Source organism: Megascapheus bottae, chromosome 7 (genome assembly GCF_031878675.1).
Source record: "Megascapheus bottae isolate mThoBot1 chromosome 7, mThoBot2.hap1, whole genome shotgun sequence".
Classification (NCBI taxonomy): domain Eukaryota; kingdom Metazoa; phylum Chordata; class Mammalia; order Rodentia; family Geomyidae; genus Megascapheus; species Megascapheus bottae.
The window spans coordinates 33,407,781-33,420,443 of record NC_143515.1 but is presented as its reverse complement, the minus strand read 5'-3'; the positions used below and the strand labels follow the sequence as shown (position 1 = coordinate 33,420,443).

Sequence of the window (12,663 nt, the reverse complement as noted above, 5' to 3'; positions counted from 1 at the left end):
GTACTGGAGCTTTTACAGCAAACTGGAGGAAGATTTGGGTCTCTCGATCCCCAGCTTGGTGCCCTGACTCAGATTTTAGGGTGCTCCTTCTCCCATGGGTGATCCTGAGTACAAAAGGAGGGGGACAGCAGCCACTCCAGCTCATGTAGAGAGCATGCACCACAGTGCTCTGTGTCGCTCCTGGTGGGGAGCCATGAGATGTCTACACAGTTCCCACCACAGTAAACACAAACACCACACAAGGAGGTTTATGAAAATGTCTCTTAAAATCACTAGGTGGGAAATGACAAGATGGCTTAAGGAGACATGAGGGTATATGCCAAGTTGATTAATTCTAATATCCAAGTCATGCAAGAGAGACAGGTCAGTGTGCCCTGCCTATCTTCTGAAGAAAGATAAAGAATTTAGCTGAGGTGAGGTGAGGTGAGTGTGTGTGTGTGTGTGTGTGTGTGTGTGTGTGTGTGAGAGAGAGAGAGAGAGAGAGAGAGAGAGAGAGAGAGAGAGAGAGAGAGAGAGAGAGAGAGAGAGAGAGAGAGAGCGCACACTGGGACAGTGGGGGACCCTGGTCTGACTGAGGAGGAATTCTGGGAGACAAGCAGAAGACAGTCTGGAGAGACTGAGTGAAGAGGCAGCAAGCACCTCACTGTGTGGTCCAAATGGGGTCCTAGGGAGCAAATGAGGGCTGAGGCTGGACAGCAGGGATCCTGCCCTCCAGATCTGTACAGCCAGGCGGCAACCAGCAGCACACGGTGGCAGCCCCATTCCCTATTAGGCAAAATGCAGTACCATCTGTACAATCCCAGGAGCAAGAGCAGATATTTTATAACTTCCTTTTTCTTTTTAAGTCTACATTAAAAATAAATGTTCCCTTCAGCTCTCAGATGTATATCTCTGGTGCAACCTGCCCACATTCCCTCCCGCTGCCCTTTCCAGAACATGGCAGGGGGAAGAAAGAGATGGATAGAGAGAGGGAGCCAGTCCACCCGGCTCCAATGCCAGTGGATCACACCTCTTCCAAGAGGCAGGCGTGGCCGCGCAGACGGTGGAGAGCGCCCAGAATGCGCTGCTACCAGGGAAAGTGGAAGAAGGAAGCAGGAGCCAATAGCTAGGATTTTTTACCCAGCCTCCACCCTATCTTGCTGCAGGACCTTGGCCAAATCGCACATCCTTATCTTTGCTCCCATTTATAGTTCGTACCATGGCTGAAGTCCTCTCTGCAGCTCCAGCTGTCCTCTATGCGCAAATCCTTATGCACCTTTGTGGTCCCCTTCCACAAGAGTGTCTGGACCCTAAAGCTAACATTCAGGCTCTGGTCGCCAAGTTCTGGGGTCAGTATTGACCCAAGCCTGGTTACTTGAGCTCTCCTTGTGCCTCTGCTTCCATATCTGTTAAATGAGGGTCGTGCTGGTGCCTCTGGAGACAATCAGGAAAGAAAATAAGGCACTTTGAGCAACATTCCTCAACCCCTGTCTACTTCCTTTCCCACTTTAGCTGCCCTGTGTCTGAGACCTCAACCTGCACTATACACCCAAGCATTGACTTTGCACATAAGTCTTAGGCTTGAAAGGACGCTGACCCCTGTAGACATAATCAAGGCTGATGTCACCTAAAGCATATGCACAGGGATGGATTCAGGCATGGCTGGTTCATTACGAACAACAGTCAATACTCCACAACCAGGAGAAAGATCTCTGCTGAGCTGTGACAATGACACACCATCCATACTGTCCTCATTCCAGTCACCATGGGCCTTTGGGGAGGGCATATTGAGTCCTGATTCCAATGGTACCCCAAAACTTTTTCTGTTGCCTCCTAGAATGGGGGGTGTTTTTTTTTGTAGGTGGCTCTGCCTAGCCATCTGATCTGCTTTGGCTAATGGCATGTGGGAGGGGGGAGTGGTGTACCATTTCTGAGCTGTGGCTCTGATGGGTTTGCAGAAAGCTCTGATGTTCCCCAAGGCATGCACACCCAAGGCTGCCATGAGAGACATCCCTAAGTGTCCTCTGGTCCAAGGAGACTAAGCAACAGTGGGTGCAGAGGCCAGCAGACCCACCAATGCCAGCTGACCCACATATGGGCAGTGACAAGCAGCCCAAACTCATTTACCTCAGGTTGACCCTGGCCAAGTGTGGGTCCCTAAGAATGAATGCTTACAGGACCCTGCAATTCTGAGGATGATTTTTACACAGAATCATAGCAGCCCTTGCTAAGTGAGCCAGGAGTATCATGTATGGAGATTGACTGTTCTCTTTGGTCCAAAATTTCATATGGTGACAAATGTTCCTTCATTAGTGCTGCTGCCTCCTGGACAGTCCTTCTGCTGATCACCCTACCTGCCTGGGGCCACCAGCCCAACTCTAGTTCAGCATGTCAGGAACAGGGACAGTCAGTGGGGGATCCAAAACTCAGGCCAGGATTAGGAATGGGGTTCTCATCTGGAAAATGGCTTACAAGCAAAATTACATCTTGCCAGGCACTGGTGGCTCATGCCTGTAATCGTAGCTACTTATGATCTGAGGATCATGGTTCAAAGTCAGTCCAGGCAGGAAAGTCTGTGAGACACTTATCTCCAGTTAACCTCCAGAAAACTGGAAGCAGAGCTATGGCTCAAAGTGGTAGAGTGGTAGCCTTGAGCAGAAAAGTTCAGGGGCAGTACCCAGGCCCTGAATTCAAGCCCCATGTCTGACAAAAAGAAACGAGGAAAAGAAGAAAACTCACACCTTTACTCCAGTCTCCTCCAAGTCCAAATTAGATGAGTGTTACTTTGGAAGAGGACGTGCCCCTCCCTTCCAACTCCTGATCTGCTGACTGGAGCTGTTGAAGAATAGGGCAAGGAAACAAGGCCACAGGCCATAACTTTGTGCACCATAATATTTGGCTTCAGACAGAACTGAGCGGCCCCCACTCATGGGCCAACCTCCCATATGAATCCAGTGATGGAAAGATTGTTAAAGTGTAGGAAATCTAGAGAGAAAATAGAGTATATGCAAAAACAATTGGGTGGTGAGATTTACACTAAAAGAGGACTAGGGTACAAAATTATCATGCTTGCCAAGAAAATAGCATTTCCACTTGGCCAACCCTTCCTTCTGACTTCAACCTAATTGTTGCTTCCTCCAGGAAGCCCCCTCAGAATGAAGTTAGGGTCCTGTCATGTGCCCTCCAGCACCTGCTTCCTTCTCTATGGTATGTACCTTACAGGTGTCTGTCTGTGGTCCAACTTCCTCAAGAGTCTCTCTCATTTTAGAGTGGGGAGTCTTCAAGCCGTTCACAGACTAACATCAGTTCTTCAGACTGTCCCCCTCCTCACCTCACTCATTCACCTCCCAGTTCCTCTGACAGCCCTCCCCAGAGCCCTGGTACCAACAATTTGCTGAGAGTTTCCATCTACTTTGTCTCCATCTTCTGATTTAAGTGGCTAATGATCTGAAAAGCAACACTTCCATGTATTAGGGGTGTTGCTATTTAAAGGATGCCAGCTAGCTTGAGAAAGTATCTTTTGTCAAATGAACCTACCTCTGACTAGTCTGTTCTAGCTTAACTGAACCAACACCTCTTGCAAGGTAAGAACTAAGTCAGAATGACTGGTACCTGGTCACACTTGAGGTGAGTCAGAGGAAACTGGAACTGGCACTGGAATGTGGGAAAGAGTCTAGGATGAAAAGGGTTGGGAATGTCAGAAAGGCTCTGGGACATAGCCAAGTCGTGACATAAAATGAACACTTGTGGTTCCTACCTACAAGTTCCCCACTGACTCTCATCAGTACCTTCTGATACTTGGGCTGGCGTGCCTGCTTGCCATTTCTTTCTTCCTTCCTTTTCTTTCTTCCTTCCTTTTCTTTCTTTCTTTCTTTCTTTCTTTCTTTCTTTCTTTCATCATTCTTTTCTTTCCCTGTGTCTTTCTTTTTTCCTTCCTTCCTTTCTCTTTTCTTTCTCCTCTCTTCTCTTCCATTCTGTCTTTTTCTTTCTCTTTCTTCTTTCCTTTCTTTCTCTTCTTTTTCCCTTCCTTCCCTTTCCTTCCCCCTTCTTTCTTTCTTTCCTTCCTCCCTACTTGTTTTCTATCATTCTTTCTTTCCTCTTTCAGTACTAAGGTTTGACCAGGACCTTGACCTTGAGCAACATATTAGGCCAACCGTTAGGGTTTCTATACCTATGGACTATCTATAATGTTACACATGAGAATTTGGAGTATAATTAAGCTTTTAAATGTCCCAAGAAAGGCAGAATCTGCTTTGGTTCATCAAGACCAGCAAACTCAATGATCAGGTGTTCAAATCTGCTCTTCTCACATCACCTCTAGTTAGATACATGGCATCTGGTCCCTGATGGGGAGGGCAGCAGTATGGTGGCACAAATGTTGCCAGGGAGAACCTCAGCCTGAGAGAGACCCAGTTCCTAGCACATTCCAGTGACCAAGAAAGGCCCAGGGCACAGGCAAGAGGAGGAGTGGGCTGGGGCTGGGCTGGGGGCAAGCAGCCCTGTCTCTCCCCACCCTCATGTGAATAGAAAGAACAGCACTGCACACCCTTGGTGGAAAACAGGGAACAGAATTCCAGTTTATTAAAAGCAGCCCTGCTGCTGGGGCTTCTCTGCTAGGACCCCCAAGAAAGACAGCAGTGGACTGCAGCGGCCTCAGAGAGGCCTGGGTGCACGGGCCCAGCAGCCATACTTATGTATAAATTGGGATCTTTTTGCCACACACCAAAGGGGAAAAAGTTCCCATCTTTAAATGTTAAGCTTAAAATAAGACACTACACGGGTGCCAGTGGATCTGTGAAATCTGCTGACTAAACTGGCACCGACGCCTGGGAAGGAGAAAACCAGCCCATTCCTCCCTGGCCTGGGCATAGCACTGGGCAGGGTCACTCTCGGCCACACAGGGCACTGGTAAGTGCCAGCCCAGGTGTTCACTTGGGTTGAAAGCAGCTTAGATGTTGCTTCTAGAAGCTTCTCCACTGAGGTACCTTCCAGCCTTCCTCGCCCCTTCCCTGCATCACTCAGGGGCCCAGTTCCTAGCACATTCGCTGGCACCCTCATTTCTATTTCGGTGAGCATTTTTAGTGGCTTCCGCATGCATTCCTCATCCACTCTGCCTGACCAGGCCTTCCCTAAGGTGTGCACTGGAACCTCAACTCCCCCTTCTGATCAGGAAATTGCTGAAGGTTCAGAGCTCCAGCGACAGCAGGGCCATACAGGAAGCCACTGGAGGCCAGGCCTCAGCCACTATGTTCCCTTAACACCAGGTCACAGGGTGGCCTAGCAGTGTCAGGGCAGGACCAGGAGCAGGACCAGTGAGTGGCCATGCGGCTTGTCCACGTCCACGTGCCAAAATGGAAGGTCACAGGCTCTCTACATCCAATGGTTCCTCTGGGAACTTATCTCTGGGACTAGGGAGCCAGGATAGGTTTGCAATGTTATTTTAGCTCTAGTGGCTCCACAGGTCTGCTGGGCGGTATCCCCGGCCATGGCGCCTGCTTTGCTTCAATCAAGATTCACAGAGGAGCCAGCTCCCTGTAATCTAGTGCTTTTTAGCTACTCAAAAGGATGAGATCTGGGCCGGGAGTTTGGCCTAGTGGTAGAGTGCCTGCCTAGCATACACGAAGACCTGGGTTCGATTTCTCGGCACCACATACATAGAAAAAAGCCGGAAGTGGTGCTGAGGCTCAAGTGGTAGAGCTCTAGTCTTGAGAAAGTCCAAGGACAGTGCTCAGGCCCTGAGCCCAAGCCCAGGACTGGTGCAAAAAAAAAAAAAAAAAAAAAGGATGAGATCTAAAGATCATAGTTCGAAGGCAGCCTGAGCAAGAAAGTCCATGAGACTCTTACCTCCAATAAACTACTCAGGAAAAACTGGAGGTGGCACTGTGGCTCAAATGGTAGAGCCCTAGCTTGAGTACAAGAAGCCTAGGCCCAGAGTTCAAGCCCCAGGGGAGGGGGGAGAGAAGGAAGGAGGGAAGTCACAGAGGCCAGGCTCCAGTGGCTCACACCTATGAGCTATTTAGGAGACTGAGATCTGAGAATCTTGGTTCCAGGCTAGAACGGGACAAACAAATCTTCTAAATTCTATCTCCAACTAGCCAGCAAAAAGCACTAGACAAGTGACTGCATGAAAATCTGAGTTCAAACTCCAGCACATATATAGACATAGACACAGATACACCCACCGACACACACACACACAGTCATCCAGGTTCTCCAAGCCCATACCACATTCATTGACTCACAGAGGCCCATGTGTCCCAGACAGAGCAGACATGTTCACACAGTCATCAAAGCATCTGCTTCGGCACTGCACCCCCAATGGGTAAAGGAGTATAAGCACCAAGACCCCCAGACACCACAGGGCCAGTGGCCTATCATGATGCACTAGCTTGATATACAGGGAAACCTCCCTAACAACATTGGAATAAAGACAGTGCTGCATCTGTTGTCTTAGAAGCTTCGTCCTAGTGGCAGCCATTACCTTTGCAAGAACTCACTGGTCTGTTAAGGGACGTGAGCCTAATATTCATTCTCACCAGATCAAATGCCTAGGCTCTAGTTTAGCAAAGATGATCCTGCTAAATGATATATCTTACTAAAACAAATTACTATGCCAAGCTGGGGAGGGGCGGGGCTCACAAGTGTAATCCTACACACCTGTAATCCTAGATACTCAAGGAGGCTGAGATCTGAGGACAGCAGTTCAAAGCCAGCCCAAGCACAAAAGTCCTTGAAACTATTATCTCCAGTTAACCATCAGAAAACCAGAAGTGGCACTATGACTGAAGGGATAGGGTGGTAGCCTTGAGCTGAAGAGCTCAGAGACAACACCCAGGCCTAGAGGTCAAGCCCTACAACTACAAAAAATTAATATGCCAGATTCTTGTTTGTCCACTTATTAACTACTACTCTTTCTTAATAATAAGATCTCTATAAGCTGGATGCGGTGGCTCAGGCCTGAAATCTAAGCTACTCGGGAGGCTGAAATCTGAGAATCCCAGTTCAAAGCTATCCCGGGAACTAAAACGTCCTCAAGACTCTTATTTCCAATTAATCACCAGAAAATCAGAAGTGGCACTATGGCTCAAGGGGTAGGGTGCTAGCTTTGAGGTGAAGAGCTCAGGGACAATGCCTAGGCCCAGAGTTTAAGTCCCACCACTGACAAAAAAAAATATCTATATATAATTAGGGTCAATGAGATGCCAGCTAATTTCTACATGAATTACAGGCAGAACTGTGGTGTGAGACTTCCAAGAAGACTCCCTAAAGATAGCTGACTCAGCTGAGGAACATCTCCTTCTACTCTCCTTTATGCTCTCTGGAACATGAATATAATGGCCGGGACTTCAGCAGCTATAATGGGCTATGAAATGACTTTTATAAGAGGAAATAGCATTGAGAATAGGTGATTAAAAAAACAAACAAACAGAAAATAGGTTCCTGAAGCCATTGTTGAGTTCTCTCACTTCCTAATTTCACTGACACAAGGGAAAAATAAACTATTCTGTTCAAGTTCTGTTATTTTGGCCTTTCTGGTACATGGAGATGACTCCATTCATACTGATATAATCACAATCTATGCTGCTAAATTCCAAAGGGCAAAGAGAAGCTATTAGATAATAACGAAATAATATATTTAAAAAAACCCAAACACTAAAATGTGTTCTTCTTGCTAGACACTGGGGACTCATAACTGTAATCCTAGCTATTCAGGAGGCTAAGATTGAGGATCAGGGCTTAAAGCTACTCCAGGAAGGCAAACCCAAGACACTATTATCTCCAACTAACCAGAAAAAGCAGAGGTGTGGTGCAAATGGCCAATGTTAGAGCAGCAGCCTGAAGTGAAAAAGCTAAGCAAGAGCATGAAGCCATGAACCAGTGAACCGCATGTGTGCATGTATGCGTGCATGCATGACTGCACACACACAAATCAGTATGTGTATATATATATACATATATATATATATTTTTTTTTTTTTGCCAGTACTGGGGCTTGAACTCAGGGCCTGGACATTGTCTTTGGACAATTTTTGCTAAAGGCTAGCACTCTGCCACATGAGTCACAGTGCCACTTCCAGCTTTTCCTGTGTATGTGGTACTGAGGAATCAAACCCAGGGCTTCATGCATGCTAGATGAGCACGTTACCACTAGGCCATGGTCCTGGCCCACACAAACCAGTATATTTTAAAACGTTAACCCTTTAAACTTTTCTATAACATAAACACCAAAGAACAAAAGAAATTTGCAATATATGTAACTTCATAGGATCAATAACTAAAATATATAAAATATCCCCCAGAAATTAGAAAAATAAAGCTCATGAATAAATAGACAAATGGTATGAATGAAATGGCCAATAAATACATGAAAAAAAGCACAAACTTTTTGGTGCTCAACAAAATAAAAAATTGAAACCAGGAGAAGCTATCCCTTCCCTCATCATATTGTTAAGCAATTTAAATAATAAATACCAGTGTTACAAAGGTGTGGGGAAACACTGCTTATTAGGGAAACATTCAGCACTATTAAAAATATAAATGTGTAACCAAGTGCTGGTGGCTCATGTTTGTAATCCTAGCTACTCAGGAGGCTGAGATCTAAGGATTGTGGTTTGAAGCCAGCCTGGGCAGAAAACCCATCAGACTCTTATCTCCAATACACCACAAAAATGTCAGAAATGGAGTTGTGGCCCAAACCTTGAATTAGCGAAGCTTAAGGACAGCACTCAGGCCTTGAATTCAAGCCCCAAGATTGGAAAAATTATAAGGTGTGTGTGTGTGCACGTCTACCATTCCTGTGATCCTAGTTACATGGAAGGTAAAGGTAGGAAGAGATCATAGTCCAGGCTAGCCCTGGGAAAGACTTTGGAGACTTGGTGCTGGGGCTGTATATATGCTAAGTGCATGTTCTATGAGTGAGCTGCAGCCCTGGAAATTCTTTTTTTTAGTTTAGTTTTGTTTCTGAGATAGACCTTGCTTATTTGCCAGGCTACTTTCATGCTCCTGCCTCAACCTCCAGAGGAGCTGGGACTGCAGGAGCAGGCCAGGTGCCTGGGTCTAGAAGAACTACTGATTATTTGATCCACATACATATTCCTAGAAAAAAGCTGTTTGCCCTCACAAACTTCTAAGAGAACTTACTTCTGGGCAAAGGCGGGGGTGGAGGGTCAGTAGAAGATCTTTCACTTTAGCTTGTAATGTTTGAATTCTAGGCAAGGAGATATGCATGTATTACTTCTGTAACTTTTAAAATATTCTTTATAAAAAATTCCTAGTGGTATTTTTGAATCTCCAAGAACATATTCATATATTTCTTGTATAATTTTATAAAATATATGGAGAAGATTTTTTTAATCCTAGAGATATTTTTGAACTCCAAAGATAAGAGAAAGAAAAAAAAAACAGCAAATGATTCCAGGGGATGGGAGAAGTTAATATACAAAAGAAAAGAGAATCAGGCCAGTTATCATTCACTTAGGAAAGAGAAAAAGAAGACTCCCCGACTTACAAAGTTGCAGAAAGTATATTGCCGCAACCTCTGAGGGTGATTTTAAGCAAATCTCCTAATCAAACTCAGAACACACAAATCCTAAATTTCTGTGATGTCTAATGCAATTGTTAATACAAGCTTCATAAATCTGAAGAGATTCCAGATTATTTTCACAAACATGGCAGATATCTAGAGGTACAATGGTAAGTAAAGATTAGAGCAACATCTGGGCATGGTGACACATGCCTGCAAACCCAACACAGAGAGGTGGCAGCAGGAGGGTAGACAATTTTGGGCCATCCAGAGCTAAACAGTGAGATATCTCTCTCTCTCTCTCTCTCTCTCTCTCTCTCTCTCTCTCTCTCTCTCTCTCTCTCTCTCTCACACACACACACACACACACACACACACACACACACTGAAAATATGACATTCTAATAGTCTCTTCCTATGTGGGTAGAGCTGGAGATAGTGTATTACTTCATATTCACATTTGTAAAGTACATTATAGAAAATGAAAGCTCTCTACACAGTAAAATAATACAGAAGGATTATAAGTAGAGAGAATTAGTTACAATATTCCTCTTTCAAACTACTTCAGAAGCCAAAAGAATTAAAAATTTAAAAATAGAGATAATAACAAAGCTTAATAAATAAACCAGGGGCTTAATATCTAGTATCTATAGAGAACTCAAGAAACTAATTCCCCCCAAACCCAACAAACCAATCACTAAATTGGCAAGGGAACTAAAGAAAGACTTATCAAAAGAAGAGGTTAAAATGGCAGAAAAGCATATGAGAAAATGCTCATCATCCATGGTCATAAAGCAAATGCAAATAAAAACAACCCCGAGATACCATCTTACCCTAATTAGAATGGCTAACATTCTGAACTCAGACAATAACAAATGGAAAAAGGAACCCTACTGCACTGCTGGTGGGATTGTAGACTAGTTCAGCCACTCTGGAAAGCAGTGTGGAGGTTTCTTAAAGAACTGAAAATTGACCTTCCCTACAATCCCGCCATACCACTCCTGGGCATCTATCCTGAACATCATAACCCAGGATATGATAGGACACCTGCTCAGCTATGTTCATGTCTGCATTATTCACAATAGTCAGGCAATGGAAACAATCCAGATGCCCTACTGCAGATGAATGGATACAAAAAATGTGGTGTGTGTGTGTGTACACACACACACACACACACAATGGAATTCTATATAGCCAACAGACAAGATAAAATAATGGCATTCACAGGGAAGTGGTTGAATCTAGAGCGAATCATGTTGAGTGAGACAAGTCAAGACCTAAGGAACAAAATGCACATGGTATCCTTAATATGTGGTTATTAGATCCAAACAGTGCAAGAGCGAGGACTCAATATTTATGTACACAATGCTATGGACATAGCATTGGAAATATAAACACAACTACATAGACATAAAAATTCATGACTCTATAGACATAATGTTTTATTACATAAATTAATATGTATCTATGACATACAAACCCTCAGCCTAATTTTAATTATGTTCTAAAATCTAAGTGCCAGTGATTGTACATAGAGATTCCCTTCTTTAATACTTGTTTGTTAAACATGTCATTTGAAATATGATGTAAAAATCAATGTTAATAAATTCTTTAATAAAAATAAAATAAAATAAATAAATAGGGTTGGGGGGGAAGACCCTTAGCTGGGCACGGTGGCTCACACCTGTAATCCTAGCTACTCAGGAGACTGAGATCTGAGGATCAAGGTTCAAAGTCAGCCCAGGCACTAAAATCTGTGAGCCTCTTATCTCCAATTAACTACCAGAAAACCAGAGTGGGGCTGTGCCTCAAGGGGTAGGGCAGTAGCCTTGAGCTGAAGAGGTCAGGGACGGCACTCAGGCTGAGAGTTCAAGCCCCATGACAGCCAAAAAAAAAAGACATGGAATTAAATGACATAAAATAGAGGTGGTGATATGGTAATATATGAGATAAATAGATAGGTGATGAGGTAAACAGAATTCAAGGCAAAGATGTTTCAAGTATGTGTAAAAGAATGAGAGAGAAGAGGAAAACATCAAGCAAATAAAACCATCATAAAGAATATATAGCTATAAGAAATGCAAAAATATTAAACATAATTACAGTGAGAAATCTGTACTCCTCATTGGAATATTTCAGAACTGTGTGATAATTTCAGGGAAACTGCTTAAGGATGGGGATGTAAACAATATTTCTCTCCATATATTTATATATAGTTACATGCACATATAAAGCTAAGAAGAATAAGTTCTATTGTTCTCTAGCATAATAGGGTGATTATGTGGTTACAGTTGAAAACAAATTATCATACAGTTTTTCAATGAATAGAAGAGCAGCCTAAAGTTTCCTAACACAAAGAAATGATCATCATTTAAGGAGACGGACATGTTAAATACCCTGAATTGATCATTGAACAGTATCTTCATGTATCAAACAAATTATCACATTATATCTGCTAAATATGTACAATTTAAAAAATGTACGCCAAGTGCAAGAGTGCATACCGATAACCTCAGTACTTGGGAGGTAAGAGGCAGGAAGATGCTGAGTTTTGGCCAGCTTGAGCTACACAGAAAAACTGTCTCAAAATGCTGAGAACTGGAAGTAGAGCAGAGGGGAAGAGTGCATAAAGCCTTGGGTTCCATCTTAGCATGTGTGTGCGTGCCCAAGTACGCAGAGTTAAAATTGTAATCAAGGGGAATGCTGTACAGAGGGATACTACTAAGTATTAAACACTCAATCATAACAACTACTTTTTAAATTAAAAATAAATATATGTACCATGAAAGAGTCCAGGCCTACAAAGAGGTCCAAAGAATAAAATAATGAACATTCATGTGTTGTTAGAGCTTACCACTTCCTCAAATTTTTGTGAAAACTTCATCTTTTCTAAAAGACGAAGTGGTACAAACACAATGCTAGATTTCATCACCTTCTGTCTTCCCAGGATGAACAGTACCATGAATCTGTTGCTTTTTGCTCCCATAAATGCTTTTACAGATACATTGAAAACATACCCATATACTATATATACTATCACTTTGCACATTTTTAAACATGATATAAATGACATCAGAGAGTATTACTACTCTGTGACTATTTTTTTCATTGAACACTGTTTTTGAGATTTATCCATATTCATCAAGTGGAACACTCAACAC

At 43.6% G+C, this 12,663-nt stretch overlaps 1 protein-coding gene across 2 annotated transcripts in view; it reads right to left on the bottom strand.

Moving 5' to 3' along the window:
* The window catches only part of Sfxn5 (sideroflexin 5), a 112,407-nt gene that overhangs the window by 56,084 nt on the left and 43,660 nt on the right, over positions 1-12,663 (bottom strand). The window lies entirely within an intron of this gene.